This window comes from Eurosta solidaginis, chromosome 4, assembly GCF_040869045.1.
Source record: "Eurosta solidaginis isolate ZX-2024a chromosome 4, ASM4086904v1, whole genome shotgun sequence".
NCBI lineage: Eukaryota > Metazoa > Arthropoda > Insecta > Diptera > Tephritidae > Eurosta > Eurosta solidaginis.
Genome location: NC_090322.1, coordinates 79,804,434 through 79,825,788, shown reverse-complemented (window position 1 = coordinate 79,825,788; position 21,355 = coordinate 79,804,434). Strand labels below are relative to the sequence as shown.

The 21,355-nt window shown below is 39.9% G+C and overlaps 1 pseudogene; it reads right to left on the bottom strand.

The window, feature by feature from the left end:
- Positions 1-12,147: 12,147 nt before the first annotated feature.
- Positions 12,148-15,225, bottom strand: LOC137248574 (uncharacterized; annotated as a pseudogene).
- Positions 15,226-21,355: the final 6,130 nt, after the last annotated feature.

The window sequence follows — 21,355 nt, the reverse complement described above, 5'->3', positions numbered from 1 at the left end:
TACAAGCGTGCTAAAAAGGAGTTGCATCGAAACAGATTGGTTATTGTTGTTGTAGCAGAGCTTCGCCCCATCCAATAAGAACGCCCGAACAATAATTATATGCTCAGCATCATGGCTCAGTTATATGGTTGGCTCATCCCACCAGCTGATTTTATTTTTTTCATTTCACTGGTATATGGATTGTCAAAAGGAGATTGAAAACGCAAAATGTAAGCAACACATTAACTGCGTTTTGTTTACATCTATAGACGTTTACGCTTAGACTTAATATGGACTGCCAAGCGACAAACTTTATTATCTACTTTTCTGAAATTGCTGCGCTGACTTGACTTGAGAACGGTGACTTACAGTTCTGTTAAATGAACATTGCATGTTACTGATTACTCAAAACTTAGCAACACTTAACTTGACTTAGAAGTCTGTTGAATTTTGATTTTCTATGTAAGTTCTTAGTGTCGTTTACATTTTGAGATGCCATTTGTTTGCTTCCAATTTCATTTTGATTTTGTCATACAAATTGACATTTATTGATTATGATGTCAGATTGAATGCGCTAAGTGGAGTATAATCGTGGCTAAGTTGCCAAGTTTACGCCAAATAAAATCCAGTCTATGCTAAGTATCAATAATGGGCCGTTATATATCACCTCACAACAACAAAAACAACCCCTAAAAATGGTGTGTGTCCACTATTCATCGCAACCGATTCACAACAGAGGTTTGTGTCTACGCTTTTCGGTACAACATGTTGTGTAGCTAGTTGCTAGATGGGTCTCCTAAGCATTATCCAAGTGACGATAAGCGTTTTATTTACGCGTAAACGTAGACGTATATACGTGTAAAAAAACACGGCTATTGATAATTATTTACTCCCGTAGTGGTTAATTTTTTATAAAAAAGTAATTTTACATCACTTTAAGTTAATTTTTTTTGTAAATGCATCTAATTGAGCGACTTTATTTTCCGGCAACATACAAGAATTGTTTCATTCCACTCCTTTTAGGGTGTCCACATTGTTTGATTATTTATTCCATTTCTGTTGCACAACAAAAATTGATATAACAAGGAAGGGTGTCTAAGTTCGGATGTTACCGAACATTACATATTCAGCAGGAGTTTCAATTGTACAATTCATTTCAGATACATTACTTTTCTAATTTTTGTTACTAGGGATTTATTTTTTTCGGGCTCTAGAAATGTTGTGTAATGCTTTATCGGAATAGGGGCGTGTTACCGCCCATTAAAAAGAGCTCCATATTTCCTCTTACAATAAAAATTGGTAAATGAAACATCATTGACACAAAACTGTTGATCGCTAATTTTTATATTAATTTCTTGTCTTAGAGACCAAGTTTATAATTTTTTAAAATGTATATTTTACAAGTTATAGTATATAAAATTATTATACATAGAAAAGGAGTAAACTAGAAAAAAAAGTTCATAGACCGTATGGCCGACTATTTCACAACCCATGACGGTTTATATTCTGCGATGCACACATTGAAGGCTTGATGTTTAGCACATCAGGCAATTAATGCACTCAATTGACGGTGGTAAAGATCAAAATTTTCGCCTGCGACGCTTTTTTCGTTAAATGAAAAAATCTCTCTGCTTCTTTTCATTTCGTATCATTAAATATGAAAATTTGGAATAAAAAATTGCGCGCTTTTTTATTAAAAATTTTCATGTTTTATGATAGCAAAATTAAAGGAATAAAATCGCGCGCTTTTTTACTAAAATTTTTCGCCTGCAGCGCTTTTGTTCAACAAATACTTAAATTCTTTTTTCTTTTTAATTTGCTATTATCAAACATGATTTATATTCTTTGATTATATTTCGTATCACGTTTGCTTGCATTTTTGTCGACCTGCCACCACCTTATCATGTTTCCACAGAAAAACACAAGTAACTTTTATTGTTGCGGAGCTGGCAACACTATTCACCGTATAAATGCCTTATAAAGTGTGTAAACGTATAAGTTTATGTAGTGCGTAAACGAGCTGTCAAATTTTGTATGAAAAATCATTTACACAATTTGTACAAATTTACGCGCACATTTCATTATGTAAACGCGGTAAACTCAAAGGAATGCAACCTTGCAGACATTACAGCAAGCATTTTCATCAGAAATCTCTAACATCAGCAAGTAAAGGCGATTTAGTTTTGATTTTTCACTTAATCTTGGCATTTTTTAATTTGTATAACAATCAAAAAAAGTTTGTTTGGCAATAATACAGCTGATAAACAATCAAGTTTATGAAGAGTATTACTAGGTGCGTTCATATAACCGCGTGTGTAAATGGATATAATGTTACACCTTATAAGTTTGTATGCTTTCATGAGTCCCCCTATTGTCACGAGTGCCAGCAACGCTAATCGACGCTATCATCTCTAAGCCGATACTGAGCAGTGACTTGTATGCACATAACCAAATTAATCATTATGTCTACACATATGTCCATACAAGCAGCGGAGAGCAACGCACAAACACATGCATATTTCTGATATACTCCGAAAAGTAGGCAATTATTTGTGCAAGTATCACTCACATATACACGCTCATATGAGAAGCTATACACGTGCATCTGTAGTTATAATTTTATAGTTGGTAACTAAGTAAATTCTGGAAACGCCTAGAAGTATGGAACGAGGAAATCGAAGAGTCTAAAAGAGCGCAATGTGAGCAATGATAGGTTCAGTTTGGTTTAAGCACGCTATTTGTCGCAAAGTAGTAGTGTTATTGTGAAGTACTTTAATAAAGGGCATTTTGCATTATTGAATAGTGGAGTTATTTATTCAACAGTTTAGTGATTCGAATGTTAGTAGAAGGTTGCAAATAAGCGGAATTTGACTATATTCGTTACAATTGGTGTCAGGAGAGGAATTGTTGAATAAATTCCGAGGATTTTGAATACAACTTGGACATGGCAAAGTTGAGTGATCTAAAGATCCAGCAACTGAAAAAGGAGTTGGAGAACCGTGGATTGAATACAACCGGCAATAAGATCGAACTTCAAGCACGGCTTTGAGAGGTAATGGAGTCGCAAGGAATTGATGTGGAGGAGTATGTCTTTTATCCTCATGGGGACGAGACAACAACAAAAATTAAAGAGAAAAACGAAACATCGCAGGCAGTTACCAGCACAGATTTGAACATGATATTGGCTGCAATATTTGCACAAACATCGACAGTGTCATCTCAACTGGCAGAACAGAAGACATATATGACGTCACAAATGGCAACTCAACTAGAATCACAGGAGACACGCATAACATCAAAGATTGCAGCACAAGTAACGCGTATTTCAGAAATGGCGACACAGATTACATTAAAGATGGAAAGTCTCTGAAAGAGCAGGAGGCACGCATAACAGTACAACTCGAAGCGCAAGAGGCGCGTATATCATCAAAACTCGAAGCGCGTATGGACGAGAAAATAACGCAGTTTGAGGAAAAAATCGAAGCCGAGGTGTATGCTTTGAGAGATCGTATGCAGGAGTTGCAATTAAATCGCCCAGCTGTTTCAGCAAGCAATACGAAGGTAAAAAATCCATCTTTTGACGGCTCTGTTCCTTTCCAGGTCTTTAAGCTACAGTTTGAAAAGACCGCAGCAGTGAACAACTGGAATGCGAATGTTAAAGTGTCTGCACTGTTCATGGCATTGAAAGAGCCTGCCGCTGAGATCTTACAAACCATTCCATAGGGCGAACGGAACTGTTATGAAACATTGATCGGCGAGCATAGGAGACAGATAGAGTTACTGAACCACTTCCAGAGGCCTGGTAAAACATTGCAAGAGTTTGCGGCGGAGGTTGAAAGGCTGGCACATTTAGCGAATGCGGACGCACCCGTGGAAAATACCGAAAGGGTAAAAATCCAGAGCTTTATTAATGGAATACGGGATATCGAAACGAAGCGAGCGACATACGCAAACCCAAATCCTACATTCACAGAAACGGTATCACATGCTCTGATTTAGGAAACAGCATCGCTTCTGTGTAAGCCAGCGTTCAAAGCACGCTGTATGGAGGTAGAAAGGTCAGACTGGGTGAACACAATACTGGAGGCGCTGAAAGGATCGAAAATCGGAGTGAAAGAGTTATCAAATGCTTCAAATGCGGGAAACCCGGTCACATTGCACGTCATTGCGATCTTGATCCTTGTAGTTGCAACAGCATGGGTGGTCTTAATAACAAAACTGGAGGGCATGAGCAAGAGCGAGAAAGATGTAGAGCTATTGAATGTCCTGTGATATCTGTGTCGCAAATTGGAAGGAAATCAAGCAGTATTACCGTCAGAGGGAATTTGGATGGCAAAGAACATGTTCTTACTGTAGATACGGGCGCATCTCATTCCTTGATTCGATCTGATTTGGTCAACAGGAGAATAAAGCCATTACCTAGAGCAAGGTTGCGTACGGTCACTGGCGAGTATAACCAAGTCCTGGGAGAAGTGATCTGTGAAGTCTTAATTGGGAAGGTCATGGTTCTACATAAATTCTTTGTGGCGGAGATAGTTGATGAAGTCATATTGGGAGTGGACTTCTTAGTTGACCATGACATCAGGATCGATATGCGGAGAAAGATTATGTGCTATAAAAACCAGAATGTTCCACTTAACTTTAGTTTGGAGAAATGGTTCAGCAGTAAGAGAGTGCTGGTGGAGGAGATTCGACAGAGACCACAAAAGTCAAGGAAAGTAGATCGGGCAAAGGTTGATGGAACGAATGGGCCAAACAAATCAAAACCGAAGGTACCTGCGAGAGAAACACTGGTATTGAAAACCCCTAATGGACGCACTAAAACGAACGAAAGAATTTCCCAGAAAGAATGCTAGGGTGGTTTCAAGCCAGGCGCACCCCTGCTGGGAAACGTCGGAACGATACTGATTGTGTGAAGCCAATCCGTCAAGAGAAAGCTCTACAAAGTAGTTAATTGGCCAAACAACAGAGTGCGAGGAAACGATCCAGGATAATGACTGGTACGATGAAACGCAGGTACGATGAGAGCAATGATTCTGGGGGTTTCTTGGAAGGAGATTTGGTACTGTTATACAACTCTCACCGGCGGAAAGGTGTTCCATCAAAATTTCGGTGCAGTTGGGAAGGCCCGTACAAAGTTGTGAAGAAGATCAGTGATACCATCTACCGCATACAAACCATTGGGAAACCACGAAATAGAAGAGTGGTACATTTGGAGATGCTAGCGGTGTTTAGATCAGGAAATTTGTCTGATGGGGACGATCAGACTTAGAGGGCAGTGTGACGAGTGCTAGCAACGCTAAGGGATGCTATCATCTCTAAGCCGATACTGAGCAGTGACTTGTATGCACATAACCAAATTAATTAGTATGTCTACAGCAGTGGAAAGCAACGCACAAACACATGCATATATCTGAGATACTCCCAAAAGTAGGCAATTATTATTATTATGAGAAGCTATACACTTATCTGTAGTTATAATTTTATGGCTGGTAACTAAGTAAATTCTGGAAACGCCTAGAAGTATGAAACGAGGAAATCGAAGAGTATAAAAGAGCGTAATCTGAGCAATCATAGATTTGGTGTGATTTAAGCACGCTATCTGTCGAGAAGTAGTAGTGTTAATGTGAAGTACTTTAATAAAGGCAATTTTGCATTATTGAATAGTGGAGCTATTTATTCAACAGTTTAGTGATTCGAACATTAGTAGAAGGTTGCAAATAAGCGGAATTGCACTAAATTGGTTACAATATGTTTTCATTTGTTTAATTGCAACAACGAAAAAAGCGACAATAGTACCGACCGGGGTAGTAATGCAGTTTAGGTGCCTCAACCTAAAGTTGGGCCAAGATTTTCGAGTGAGGTGTCAAAAGACGCGCATTTAAGTCTAGATTAAGAATCCGAAAGCGGAAGTTAACTTTTTTCACCTGTTCAAAATTTATCGGCGAAAAACAGGTTTGTGTGATACATATTGTTCCCGCATTTTTGCAATCTTTTAAGCGCACACATCACTTTACTTTTTATACTTGGTATATTAACATAATCTAACTTGCACGAATTAACGAAAAAATTATGTTAAATTTCACTAATTTACTTATAAAATATCAACACAAATATTGCAAACAATTTCTGTCCAAATGAAAACATATGAAAGTGAACAGTGTTGCCATCTCAGCAGGTAATAAAAAAAGGTTTTGTTTGATATATAAAATATCTATATTTAGAAGAAATTTCTATAGTAAAATTATGTTTTTATGGGAAAATGATTGCTAACTTAACATAAATCGAATAATAAGTCGAAAAAATGTGTTATTGACAAAATACTTTAATATTATTTTTTTTTTTTTTTTCAAAAAAGACTTAACTAAACATGCACAGTAATTCTGCGTAGAACACCCTTAGCCGATCCAACACCGGCTACCGCCACGGTTATACCACACACCCGGACTTGGCATGGCGTAGCCCAGGGTTATTTTTTATAAGCGTGGCCGAATGCCGCCTATGCAGAAAGGTATTCTACGCAGAATTACTGTGCATGGCGTAGTCGGTGTTGGATCGGCTAAGGGTGTTCTGCGCAGAGTTACTGTGCATGTTTAGTTAATCCTTGAACTGCTAACTGTTCAGACAATTACAAAAACAAAATACATAGAGCGTGATTGTTTATCTCTATTTATGACCTTCCATTATTCTGACTTGAGAAAAGCAAGAGTAATTTCTTGTTCAATTAATTTCTATTATTGCTCATCTCGCAGCACTCTTCACCATCAGGTGTTTTTCTTCAACAACGAATCAAGTGATTGGAGTATATTTTCTGTACTTTTGTTACCTAATTGCATATTAATAAGAGAAATTAGACAAATTTTTTTCACTAATTCGTAAATATCAAATTGGATTAATCTATCGAAAAACAAAACAGGATGTGATTTGTTCGCTTAAAAGATTGTAATAGTGCGAGAACAATATGTACAAGACGAACCAGTTTTTCGCGCATGACTTTTAAAAAAAGTTAACTTCCGCTTTCGGATTCTTGATCTAGACGCGTCTTTTGATACCTCACTCAAATTTTAGGGTGGGGTCCCTAAACTGCACAATACCCCGACCGGTTTTTGCGAATAACTTTTAAGCGAGTGAAAAACTATTATTTCTGCTTTTGGATTCTGAATCTTGACGAAAATACGCGTCTTTGAGTACCACCTTCGACAAGGTTGACGCGAATTTTAGGTGAAAAACTTAAGTTGCAATATTACCAAATTTCGGAGCTTTAAAGCTTTTTTCTCATAAACTAAGAGTTTCCTAGAGTTCCGGATGATATTTTGGGGAATATTTTGAATAAGGTGCCGTGATTATCCAACTTTTTTTTCGAGGGGTGGGGGGGGGGGGGGGAGTCCTAAAAATTACAAAATAATCATCTGCAACTCTAGGAAACTCTTAGTTTATGAAATATAAACTTTTTAATTTAAATTTAGTAAAATTTCAACTTAAGTCCTGCATTTAAAATTCGCACATGTCGATAGCGGGTTCAAAAGACGCGTATTTGCATCAAGATTCAGAATCCGAAAGCAGAAACTATATTTTTTTATCTCGTTTAAAAGTTATTCGCGGAAAACCCGTCAATACCATTATCGCTTTTTTCGTTATTGCAATTAAACAAACGAAAACATATGAAGGTGGTGAATAGTGTTGCCAGCTCCGCAACAATATCTTTTTATCTTCATGGAACATTATAAGGTGGTGGCACGTCGACATAAATGCGAACAAACCTACACTATCAATGTATTTTGTTTTTGTAATTCTCTGAATAATTTGAAATTAATGTATTTAATTCACCGAAACACGAGATTTTTATGTAAATATTTATTATTAAAGTGCAGAATACATACATTTGTCAAAAAAAAAAATTTAAAATCGGACTTTATAGAGATTTTTATGCTGATTCCAACGGTATATTTCTTTTTTGTTGCAAATGAAAGGTTTGGGGGTAATTCCATGTCAAAAGGCGAAATTATGAATTTTTCAAAACAAAATATCTCCGAAACTAGTGGATGGATTTCAAAAACTAAAAAATCGAGTAACTTATAAAAATACCTTTCATCTGATGTATATATATCTTTAACTTTACTAGTCTTTATTTACCAAAAATTTGAAAAAGCTCTTTTTTCTGGTGGTCATGCAAAGTAACTCTGCGTAGAACATATTTCTGCATAGGCGGCCTTTGGCCGCGCTTATAAAAAATAATCCTGGGCTACGCCATGCCAAGTTCGGGTGTGTGGTATAACGGTGGCTACCGCCACGGTGATGTCCTTCTGCGTAGGCGGCCTTCGGCCGCACTTTAAAAAAAAAACCCTTAGCCGATCCAACACCGGCTACGCCATGCACAGTAATTCTGCGTAGAACACCTTTAAAAAAATTACCCTTAAGCGATCCGACACCGGCAACAAGAAAACTAACATAAAGACTCACCTCCAGACAAACCCGTCAGAGAGTTTTACAAAATCAAAATAAATTAATAGGGTATGTTTGCTTGTATTTATATAACGTTCTACCAAGATAAAAATATATTGTTGCGGAGAAGGCAACACTATTCACCACCTTCATATGTTTTCGTTTGTTTAATTGCAACAACGAAAAAAACGACAATAGTATCGATGGGTTTTCTGCTAATAACTTTTAAGCAAGATAAAAAATATAGTTTCTGCTTTCGTATTCTGAATCTTGACGCAAATACGCGTCTTTTGATACCGCTATCGACATGTGCGAACCAAATTTTAAGTGCAGGACTTAAGTTAAAATTTTACTAAATTTTGGAAATTAAAAAGCTTATATTTCACAAACTAAGAGTTTCCTAGAGCTACGGATTCCATTTTGGTGATTTTTAGGACCCCCTCTACCCCAACTAATCAACAAAAGTTTGAAAATCGTGGCACCTTATATAAAATCCAACCCGATATTTTCGTGATTTTCCCCCTCTACTCCTACAAATCAACAAAAGTATAATAATCGTGCTTCTTATTCAAAATATTCCCACATTCAAAAGAATCGAAAAGGAAAATCGCCAATTACTGATATATTTGGATAGCAATAGCCCAGCAAAAATCTAGTGACCAAAAATGGTGACCAACAACAAATTATCCCACATTGTTCCACAATTGTTAGTATGGCAGAATGAGATGGCCTAATTGAAATGCCCGATACATATATGCTTGCCTTTTCCTACATGCTATGTACCCTCAAATACGTCACAAAAATTTTCTGCGAATCCGCCATTCCGTTTACCATTTCATTCGTCTCAAGTTTTTGCTGAATATTTTGGGTTGGTCGTCGTTGTTGCTAGTTCTTAAAACGTTCAGAAAGTGTTAAATTTGTATGGAAAATAATAAATAATAATGAAAAACAAAATGTTGCCCAAGTGCATTTACATATAACATATTTAAATAGTCGAAATCATTAATGGTTGATGTAGAGATTAACCAAAAATATTTAATATTACGAAGGTTAAGGTGGTGATTGCAATATTTCTAAGAATTTGAGTGTACATTTCATTCGTGTCAATTTCTTAAAACGTTCAGAAAGTGTTAAATTTGTATGGAAAAGAATAAATAATAAGGAAAAACAAAATGTTGCCCAAGTGCGTTTACATATAACATATTTAAATAATCGAAATCATTAATGGTTGGTGTAGAGATTAACCAAAAATATTTAATATTACGAAGGTTAAGCTGGTGATTGCAATATTTCTAAGAATTCGAGTGTATACACATAATCAACGCATGATTAGCATTTATATGCCAAAATAGGAATTAAGTTTAAAGGAACTTTACCACCAAAAAGTCCCATCGTGATTTCGTCGACCACATTTCACATGTTGATCCTATCGACGGGGTAGTTTTCATCGATCCCGAAAAAAGATCGCAAGGTGTTTGGACAAGTAGTTGCCGCTTTCAGATATGGACGTGAGGATTTGGACGTGCTTGGTCTGACATTTCGTAAAGACTTGTATTTAGCGCATGAGCAAATATATCCGCCACAACAAACTGAACGTTTGAAGTTCCTCCTTATTGCCCAGTGTCTGTGTCACTACAACCCGCGCCTGGCGATACGGGTAAAGGCTCCATTACTGATACCAAGCATAGACTTGACTTGGCTTGAGAACTGTCACTTACAGTTCTGTTAAATGAACATTGCATGTTACTGATTACTCAAAACTTTGCAACACTTAACTTGACTTAGAAGTCTGTTGAATTTTGATTTTCTATGTAAGTTCTAAGTGACGTTTACATTTTGAGCTGCCATTTGTTCGTTTCCATTTCATTTTGACATTTTGTCATACAAATTGACATTTATTTAAAAATAAATTTCAAACCGACATTTTGTCATACAAATTGACATTTATTTAAAAATAAATTTCAAACCGGACGCTTTATTCCAGAAAATGTAAGTTATGCTTGTTAGTATGATTTATTAAGTTTAGTATGATTTATTAAGCAATATTTTCTCCTTTTTAGAATGATTAACGACGAACGACTAATTGAATTGGTGCTCGAGCAGGAATTGCTCTACGATAAATCTTGTCCAAGCTACAAGCTCCCAGACAAAAAATTGGCGACTTGGACAAAAATAGGCCAGGAGCTTCACGCAACAGGTAAATAAAAAACTAGAGTAATTTAATTGTTGCGTAATATTAGGTTTTTAATTTAGGAGATCAGTGTAGCAAGCGGTGGACGACACTACGCGAGCGCTACACAAGAGAGTTGCGCAATCTTGATGCCCCTTCCGGAAGTGCTGCAGCTGCACACAGAAGGTGGTATCTATTTCCAAATATGGAGTTTTTAAAGTCGCACGTGACTCCAAGACCGTAAGTACTTTTATATTAAATATATTGAATACAATAATAAAATATATTTTTTTTATAACACGATGCTCCAATAATATATTGAAGGGGTACCCGTCACTACAGGAGTCGCAGCTGTTTTCACCGCCTCCACCATCGCCGCTTCCGTTTACGCAAGATTTAGTCGAAGGAGACACGGGTATTGACTCGGTTGACCTAGTGGCGTCCACGCCAAAAACATCAAAAAGAAAGAGGCAACAGGAGAGCTGTGAAGAAGTCTTCCGTGAAGTGTGCCAGCTCTTCAAAAATGTGCAAAGGGAGCGCTTGGGAGAAAACCGAAGGCTGCGGGTGTTTGGTGACATGATTGTTGCTGCCATAAGCGAGATGGGGGAGCGAAAACAAGCAAAGGCTATTAAAGTTATAACAACGGCAGTGATGGACCTGCAGCTGGAGGCTGATGAATAAAGGCTTTGCAGGTCCATATACATAATACCAGTGAGCACTATTTTATTTTTATTTTTTTGAATTATATTTAACTTTAATTTATTAACATATACATTTTTATATTTTTAAATTAAATGAACATAGTTTATTTTAAGTCATTGCATTTAGTTTTGTTAATACTAAAAATTAGATCTATTTTTACTGAAGGTGAGATTTATTTCTATGAGATCAGTTTTTCCAGGGAACGTAATTAATAGTTATTTTCGAGATTTGATGTTTTTTTTATTTTTTTAGTCAAAGGAAAATTATACATAACAATAATTACAAAGATTATTGTTAGTGGCATCGAACTCGTGTAATACAAACAATTGCCCTGTTTCTTTTGACGCGCATATTTCAAATATAAAAGTAATTTTTTTATAAAAGTCAAAAATAATAGTTAAAAGTACTTTTCGTATAAATGTCAAATATAATTGAAAACAATTTTACTTTTTGGACTAGTAAAAACTATATATTATTTTTTACTTTTAGGGGAAAGGTAAAAAAACATCTATTATTTTTACTTTTATAAAAGGAAAATTTAAAACTATTATTTTTTACTTTTATAATAAAAGTAAAAGGATAAATAAATTATAATTTTTCGCCCTCAAGACCGAAATAATAATTTTTGTAAAAATTTATTACAAAATAGTTATTTCGGTCTTGAATTTACAAAAATAGTTATTAATTTTTAGGTCATACACATCAGGGATCGTAACTGATTTTCATTAATGTAAATATATTTAAAACTTTTCAGTTATATACTTAAATGTATATTTTCATTGTATTAGTATAATTTTTGTTGACGTAGAGTTGAAGTTGGTCGCATCCACATTTTTCAGAAGCTCCATAGGAAGTCATTGTAATAGACTTAATCTGTTCTGGAAGGGAACTGCTCCTTGATTAATGAAATAATCCGCTAAAATATCTCTGAGACGGAATGCAGCTGTGGAAGCGTTTCGTCGAGATGACGTAATTGAAGGCAATGGGCCACCTGCAATCTCTACATCAATACGCCATCCTCCGTTTTGTCTTTGCTCAGAGTTGTCCGTATCTACAAAATCATCCGGACAATACCAGCGATGATGGTCATTGAGCATGATAAAATTGTGTAGGACTAGGCAGGCTAAAACTATTATCTCGCAATGATCCGGGGAAGACTCTATAGGTTTATGTAAAACACGCCAGCGTGCACTTAAAATTCCAAAATTATTTTCAATTACTCGACGTGCTCGAGATTGACGGTAGTTGAATATGGCTTTGATATGTGGTAGTTGATTCCCAGGGTAAGGACGCATTAAATTCTCCTTCAAAGGGAATGCTGCATCGCCTACAAAAAAGTAAGGGAAGTCCACACCTGAACCATTCCAAAGAGGAGCGTTTGGAGGTAATGGCAAACTGTTCTGAAGCAGTGAAAGACCAAACGCGGTTTGCTGGAAAATACCTTTAAAAAGGAGAAATCAGATAAGTTAAAAACATTTAAAATGGGATTGACTACCTCCATCACTTTGTCCACCATAGCTTCCAATAGTAGCAAAATGTGTATTTTGCATCACAAGTAGCCATTAGTACTATACTATGAAATTTTTTATAGTTGAAGTATAATGACCCCGAATTATTGGGACATTTTATGGCGATGTGTTTTCCATCGATAGCACCCACACAGTTTGGAATGTTCCACAGCCTTAGGAAATCTTGCGCAATGTCCAGGTACTGTGACGTGGACGGTTCACTGAGGTACACTGGAGATAAAATGTTCCATAATACCTCACAGGTTTCCAGCACTATATTGCGTATAGTGGTCCTTCCTAACTTATGCATGGAGGCAATAACTTCAAAAGAAAATCCGTGAGCGAGATACCTAACCAAAAAAAAGAAAATGTAAATGTACTTTCTCGTTGATCCTTAATATTATGTATATATGTATGAAAAGCAGATTTCATTTACATTACTGTTATAGCTATACGCTCTTCAGCACAAATTTGCTGCTTGGGGTTTTCAAGAAATCCCCTAACCAAACTAAGAAGCAAGTCGAAAATTGGGCGACGCATTCTGGTCAGGCCGAACAGCTTATCGTCATGTTCCTTACTTATTACCCTTGCAAAATATCCGTTGGTGTTTCGATCCATATTTGCTGGGTGGACAGCCCACCGGCGGATTCTTCTCGATGCCTGCTGTTGTTGGTAAATACGGAGAACGTTTAAAAAGGCAAAATCCAGGAAAGCGTCTGGGTCCATTTTCTTGCTAATGTATGTAGACCTTGAAGAACGAAATAATTATTAAATCAATATTAGGTAAAAGTCTAGTTGAGGGGTCGACTGCTAATACGCTACAAAAATATCGAGAGTGGTGTCAAACGACGCATCATAACATCAGTATTAATAATCCGAAGGCGGAAAATGAAAATTTTAACTCGTTCAAAAGATATTAACGAAAACCCAAAAAAAGACCCGCGGGTACCTCCGAAACCGGGGTTGGGAACCATAGTATTTTTGCGCAGAACAACTTTCTGCGTTGGCGGCCTTCGGCCGCGCTTATGAAAAATAACCCTGGGCTACGCCATGCCAAGTCCGGGTGTATAGCCGTGGCTACAACCACGGTGGTGCACAATTTTTTTGGGGGTACAACACAACAACAACGACATGAAAATCTCCAACTTCAACTGCAAATATAATCCTTCGGATTATTGTTGTTGTTGTATTAATAATCCGAAGGCGGAAAATGAAAATTTTAACTCGTTCAAAAGATATTAACGAAAACCCAAAAAAAGACCCGCAGGTACCTCCGAAACCGGGGTTGGGAACCATAGTATTTTTGCGCAGAACAACTTTCTGCGTTGGCGGCCTTCGGCCGCGCTTATGAAAAATAACCCTGGGCTACGCCATGCCAAGTCCGGGTGTATAGCCGTGGCTACAACCACGGTGGTGCACAATTTTTTTGGGGGTACAACACAACAACAACCACATGAAAATCTCCAACTTCAACTGCAAATATAATCCTTCGGATTATTGTTCCCGAGATTAATACGCGTCTTTTGATACCTCACTCGAAAATCTTGGCCTAACTTTAGGGTGGGCCCCTAAACTGCACCACTACCCAAATTAAAATATAAAGTTAATGTCGAAAGAATAGTGAAGCACAAGGAACAGTCTTCATTTTTTTGTAGGTTTGGAAACATGATGCACATTAATACACATATATTCCTTCCTTTAATATTAGATATTATTTCTTTATACTAATCCGGTAATAGTCTAGTTGAGGGGTCGACTGCTAATACGCTACCAAAAATATCGGGAGAGGTGTCAAACGATGCGTCTTGACATCAGTATTAATAATCCGAAGGCGGAAAATAAAAATTTTAACTCGTTCAAAAGATATTAACGAAAAACCGAAAAATTACCCGCGGGTCCCTCCAGAACACTTTCCTGCATTGGAGGCCTTCGGCCGCGCTTATAAAAAATTACCCTGGGTGGGTCCAACACCGGTTTGGAGACCAAAACTATATCCGCGCAAAACACTTATGATGACAATTTTTTTGTGGGTACCAAATATTACCACAACCACATGAAAATCGCCAACTTCATCTGCAAATATCTCCGGACAGAGATAAAATTTTTCTTTTCCGCCTTCGGATTATTGTTCTCGAGATTAATTCGCGTCTTTGGACACCTCACTCGATATTTTTGGTAGCGTGTTAGCAGTCGACCCCTCAACTAGACTATTACCACTAATCTTTATACTTTTGGACGATTAATAATATTTGTGTACCTTTGGTCAAACAAAATCGGCAATGATGGCTTCTACCAAAAATATGCCACTACGGAACTACACTATCAGTTATTACCATTAATGAACGGTTACTGATTGTTTCAAACAATTTTTACACTCATAAATTAATTGTAGTACTAACAATTAACTTTGTTTAAAAATCATCACTTTTTGTAGCAAATATTTCACAATAAAATGACAGCTAGAAAACAGCTGATTATGATGCCAGATTGTATGCGCTAAGTGGAGTATAATCGTTGCTAAGTTGCCAAGTTTACGCCAAGTCAAGTCAAGTCTATGCTAAGTATCAGTAATGGAGCCTTAAATCTTGTGGCGTTGACTAAGAGTTAAAAGCCTTTGTTGGTAAGTATAATTAACAGTAACCAATAGCTACATTGTAAAAAAAATAATGCACAAGTATATTAAAAAAATACTATTTGGAGCCTGAGAATCAGATTCACTTGGGCAAATCATAGGAGTGATATTCGTGTAAAATTTTCAGTTGTTTCCATTGTTTCAAATATATAATTTGATTAAATCATAGGGTAATTCTTTACTTTAGCTCACAACTGCTAAAACTCGTGCAAAATTATTGGGAGGGAAGACGTGCTTTGGGCCCAGGATCACAAATTAGAAAATTTTCATGTGGTTGTTGTAATTTTGATGATTTTGTTGAACCCACAAGAAAAGCTGGGTAAAAGTGTTTTGCGCAGATATAGTTTTGGTCTCCAAACCGGTGTTGGACCCGCCCAGGAAAGGTGTTCTGCGCAAAATTACTTTGGATCCCACCCCCGGTTTCGGAACTCCCCAGGGCCATTTTTCGGTTTTGGAAATATCTTTTGACAGAAACTAATTATTTAATTTCCGCTTTCGGATTGTTGTTGTTGTTGTTGTTGTAGCGATAAGGTTGCTCCCCGAAGGCTTTGGGGAGTGTTATCGATGTGATGGTCCTTTGCCGGATACAGATCCGGTACGCTCCGGTACCACAGCACCATTAAGGTGCTGGCCCGACCATCTCGGGAACGATTTATTTGGCCACATTAAACCTTCAGGCCATCCCCTCCCTCCCCAACCCCAAGTTCCATAAGGAGCTTAGGGTCGCCAGAGCCTCGTCTGTTAGTGAAACAGGATTCGCCGCGGATAGGTGAGGTTGACAATTGGGTTTGGAGAAGCTATATGTTGCGCTGGCAACCTGCAGGGTTGCGCTACACAGCCCCTTGAATCTGGTATTTTAGTCGCCTCTTACGACAGGCATACCTACCGCGGGTATATTCTGACCCCCCTAACCCGCTGGGGGACCGCTTTCGGATTCGTGGTCCTGGGTTCATAACGCGTCTTTGACACCTCGCAATATTTTTGGACGAGTTTTAGCAGTTGTGAGCTAAAGCAAAAGAATTACCATAGCTTCTCCAAACCCAATTGTCAACCTCACCTATCCGTGGCGAGTCCTGATTCATTAACAGCCGAGGCTCTGCGACCCCGAACTCCTCATGGATCTAGGGGTGGGATGGCCTAGCAGGTCGCATGTGGCCATAACAAATCGTTCCCGAGATGGGCAGATTTGGTAAAGGACCATCAACATCGATAACACTCCTCAAGGCCTTCCAGGAGTGTACTTATCGCTGCAACAACATTAGTTCTGCGCGGAAACGATTTGATCCCAAAATTATGTTGAACCTAATGGTTATTATTTCAAAACGCCACCGAAGCCCACTAAACAGCAAATGGTGTTATGTGCAAAGATCTGTTATTTTGAATTCAAAATTTTTAGTTAACGCTTTTGTACTACGGAGCTCAAAACGCATCGTTTGATACCCCTCGATAAGTTTTGATAAAAATTAGGTAATACACGGTCTTGTATAACTTAAGAAGTATATTAATTTCTTGGAAGTGTATTTGCATATCCATATCAACCAAATACTAGCCCCTTGTCAAAAACATGGGTATGACAAATTTTAGTGATGTGAAGTCACGCGTTTACAGCAAACTGCAGCGGTTATATTCATAGTCACGTTTGCATGGGCGTTGTTGTTGTTGTTGTTGTAGCAATGCTCGCCCCACCTAATAGTCGCGACCGATCACAAATTTTCATCAATATCCTCTAACGGGAGTCCAAGGAAACTTGCCGTTTCAACAGGGGTGGACCATAAGGAAAGGGGTGTTAGAGGCGTTGGTTCCACATTACAATTAAAGAGATGGTTGGTGTCATGTGGGGACACATTGCAAGCAGGGCATACATTTTGTATGTCGGGGTTGATTCTGGATAGGTAAGAGTTTAACCTGTTACAGTATCCAGAACGAAGTTGAGCAAGAGTGACACGCGTTTCCCTGGGGAGTATGCGTTCCTCTTCTGCGAGTTCTGGATATTTTTCTTCAAGTACTGGATTCACCGGGCAATTCCCGACATAAAGGTCCGACGCCTGTCTATGGAGTTCACCAAGGACCTGCTTGTGTTTTTCCGCTTCATACGGCTGGGTTCTCAGGTGCCGTATTTCCTCAAAATGCTTACGGAGATGACTCCTTAGGCCCCTAGGCGGTGCTGGTTCGTCAATCAGATGTCTGTTGGGATGCCCAGGTTTCTGGGTATTCAACAGAAACTGTTTGGTCAGCATCTCATTTCTCTCCCTGATGGGGAGTATTCTCGCCTCATTATGCAGATGGTGTTCTGGGGACATAAGAAGACAGCCCGTGACGATTCTGAGAGCAGTATTTTGGCAGGCCTGTAGTTTCTTCCAGTGGGTGGTTTTTAGGCTTGGCGACCATATGGGTGACGCGTAGCACGTAATCGGCTGGCTAATTGCTTTGTATGTGGTCAAGAGCGTTTCTTTATCTTTTCCCCCGGTACTGCCAGCAAGGGATTTGAGGATTTTATTACGGCTCTGAATTCTTGGAACAATTGCGGTTGCGTGCGCACCAAAATGTAGATCCTGATCAAACGTCACACCCAAGATTTTGGGGTGTAGGACAGTCGGTAGCGTAGTGCCATCGACGTGGATGTTCAATATGGTCGACATTTGGGGCGTCCATGTTGTAAATAAGGTCGCGGAAGATTTAGTCGGTGACAATGCCAGGTTTCGCGAGGCAAAAAAACTGGAGAGATCAGGGAGATAGCCGTTTATTTTATTGCATAGCTCATCGATCTTTGGGCCTGGGCCTGTGGCCATTATTGTGCAGTCATCGGCGTAGGAAACGATTGTGACTCCTTCCGGTGGTGTAGGTAGCTTAGATATGTAGAAATTAAACAAAAGCGGGGATAGGACACCACCCTGTGGCACCCCTTGTTTAATTCTCCTTTGTTTTGATGTTTCGTTTCTGAATTGCACCGATGCCTGCCGACCACCCAGATAATTTGCGGTCCACCTTTTGAGACATGGGGGAAGGGTGGACCCTTCCAGGTCTTGCAGTAACGAGCCATGGTTGACCGTATCAAAAGCTTTTGATAGGTCTAACGCTACGAGTACTGTTCTATGGTGGGGATATTGATTCAAACCGCAATTTATCTGGGTGCTAATGACATTTAGCGCGGAGGTAGTGCTATGGAGTTTTCTGAAGCCATGCTGATGAGGGGCTAGCTGCAAATGTGCTTGGAAATAAGGGAGCAAAATGGCTTCAAGCGTCTTTGCCACTGGCGATAGGAGAGATATCGGACGATATGACTCACCTACGTTAGCTGATTTCCCAGGCTTTAGTAGCGGGACCACCTTGGCCATTTTCCATTTCTCGGGTATGACAAAGGTGGAAAGAGACAGGTTGAAGACATGCGCTAAATATTTGAAACCCTCTTTCCCTAGGTTTTTAAGCATCGGCATGGCTATGCCGTCTGGGCCCACTGCTTTGGATAGTTTAGCGCGACCAATGGCGTCCTCAACCTCTCTAGCGGTGATGGTAATTGGTGACGCGCTGAGTTTGTGTTTATGTGCGTGTCTATTGGCTCTCCGTCTATCTTTGTCGACCGTAGGATGCATTATATATTGTCGGCAGAAAGCGCTCGCGCATTTTTTCGCATCTGACAGCACCTTATCGCCAAAGGCGATGGAAACTTTTTCTTTGTGCTTAGTCGGATTCGATAGGGACTTTACGGTGGACCAAAGTTTACCTACACCGGTAGAGAGGTTACAACCTCTTAGGTGCTCTTCCCATTTCGCCCGCTTGTGTTCGTCCACAAGCAATCTGATGCGTTGGTTTATATCCCTTATTTGGGGGTCGCCTGGATCAAGCTGTCTTATAAGGTCGCTTTCCCTCGCTAAGCTCGCGGCCTCCGCCGGGAAGTGGGGCCGGATTTCGGGAATTCTCCCGGCGGGAATGAAATGTGCCGAGGCGGATTCAATGACCTTACGGAAGGCACGCTCCCCTTGGCGGGCCTCAGTCGGGATAGGGAGGGCAGGAAAGCTGCTGTCTGTTGCAGATTTATATTCTTCCCACTTTCCTTTTTTGAAGTTTATGAAAGTGCGTTTTTCGGTGACGACGAAGTCGGCGGTACGCTCGAACGAAATAAGTATGGGCAGGTGGTCGGATGCCAATGTTACCATCGGCTGCCAGTTGACGCAGTTTACGAGTTCTGCGCTCACGATTGAGATATCTGGCGAGCTATGACAGCTTCCTACCATACGTGTGGGGGCGTCTCCGTTTATTGTGCAGAACGTCGTTTCGTCTATTTGATCCGCCAACATCTCACCCCTACTGTCCGCCCGCAAGTTTGAATGCCATAGGTCGTGATGGGCATTGAAATCGCCTAAGATAATGCGATTGTTGCCAGTGAGTAAGGCCTCGATATTAGGGCGATATCCACTGGTGCAACAGGTGACAGGAGGGATGTAGATGTTGATGATTTCTAGATTTGCATCGCCTGACCGGACAGATAGGCCTTGACGTTCTAAGACATTGTCACTGCGGTCGATGCCAGGATCAAATATATGATATTGCACAGAGTGGTGTATAATAAACGCGAGGCCGCCTCCATTTCCGCTCTCGCGGTCTTTCCTGTGGACATTATAACCAGAGCAGGTCTGCAATGCAGATCTTGCTGTGAGTTTAGTCTCTTGAATCGCAGCAATGCGGATGTTGTGCCGCTTCATGAAATCGACTATCTCCGTTATCTTCCCAGTTAGTCCATTACAGTTGAACCGCAGAATTCTGAAGTGCATGAGGGGTGACGCCGCCACTCTAGGGGTAAGTGAGGGGTGACTACGCCTAGGTTGTGGAAGGCCAGGACGCAATTGCTGTTGTGGCCTTGGGACTGGGCGCCCTTGGGCAAGCATTGGGGTACCCGGATGATTTGGGTTTGCGACCTGGCAACATGGCGCTATGAACCCCGTCGGGGGGTTGCCGTCGCGGAGACCAGAACATCTAGGAAAGTGGCACCACCCAAGGCAGGAGCTGCATTGAGCGGATGTCGCAAACCTATATATTCTGTGCTGGCAGACGGTGCAAACGGAGGCAGGGACTAAGAGTCTGTTTCCCTGACCTGCACGATTGCTGCCAGAAAAGAGGGGGGGAGAAGAAGACGGGGGCAGGGGCTGATGCTCAGCATTGCAACCAGCTCTACTACGAAGGTAGTAGTTATGAGTGGTATCAGCTGTTTGAGTTGTTGGCGCCGTGGGGCGCGAGCAGCAGCGGGTACTTGTTGTGGCTTGCTGAGCAGCGAAGCTGCTGGAAGGTAGTGGGGATACGCTTAGGCGTAGACTACGGGACGCCCTTGGGCGTGAGCAGCAAGGAGCCACAAAAGATTTATAAAAGTTACGTGGACGTCGGGTTTTGGGATCAAGCCCAGAACAACCTGTCCGATGCAACCATCCCTTGCACGAGACACACTGAACAGAGTATGACCGTCCTAAAAAGATTCTTTTCTGGCAAATGCAGCAAAACCATTTCTCATGACCGGGGTCAGGAGACGGACCCGGATTGGGTTCGATACCTTCCCGGAGTAAGAGAATATGTAGCAGTCCTGCTGCAAGGAGCTGCTGGGAGGATGACAATTTGTGGGAGGGACGAAACAAATTAAATGGGGTCACACTGAAATGACAGTCCTTGGTCGGGAAAAATCCCGAGTCGCTCCGGTACATAGAACCGACTGCCTTGGGAAGCGTGATGAACTTTTGTGACCAAATTTTCCGTTTCGTTCCTATTAATGTGATCGTGCATTCCGCTCCCACTTATAGGATGTGAGCATAGCACTGCTCTGCTCACACATGTCACAATGCGCGTCAAAAGGCGGTCAAATTTTCGGTTTTTTCCTCTACATTTTCGAGTCATTTGACAATCAATTTTACTGCGGTTTATCGTTTATATAACCGCCAT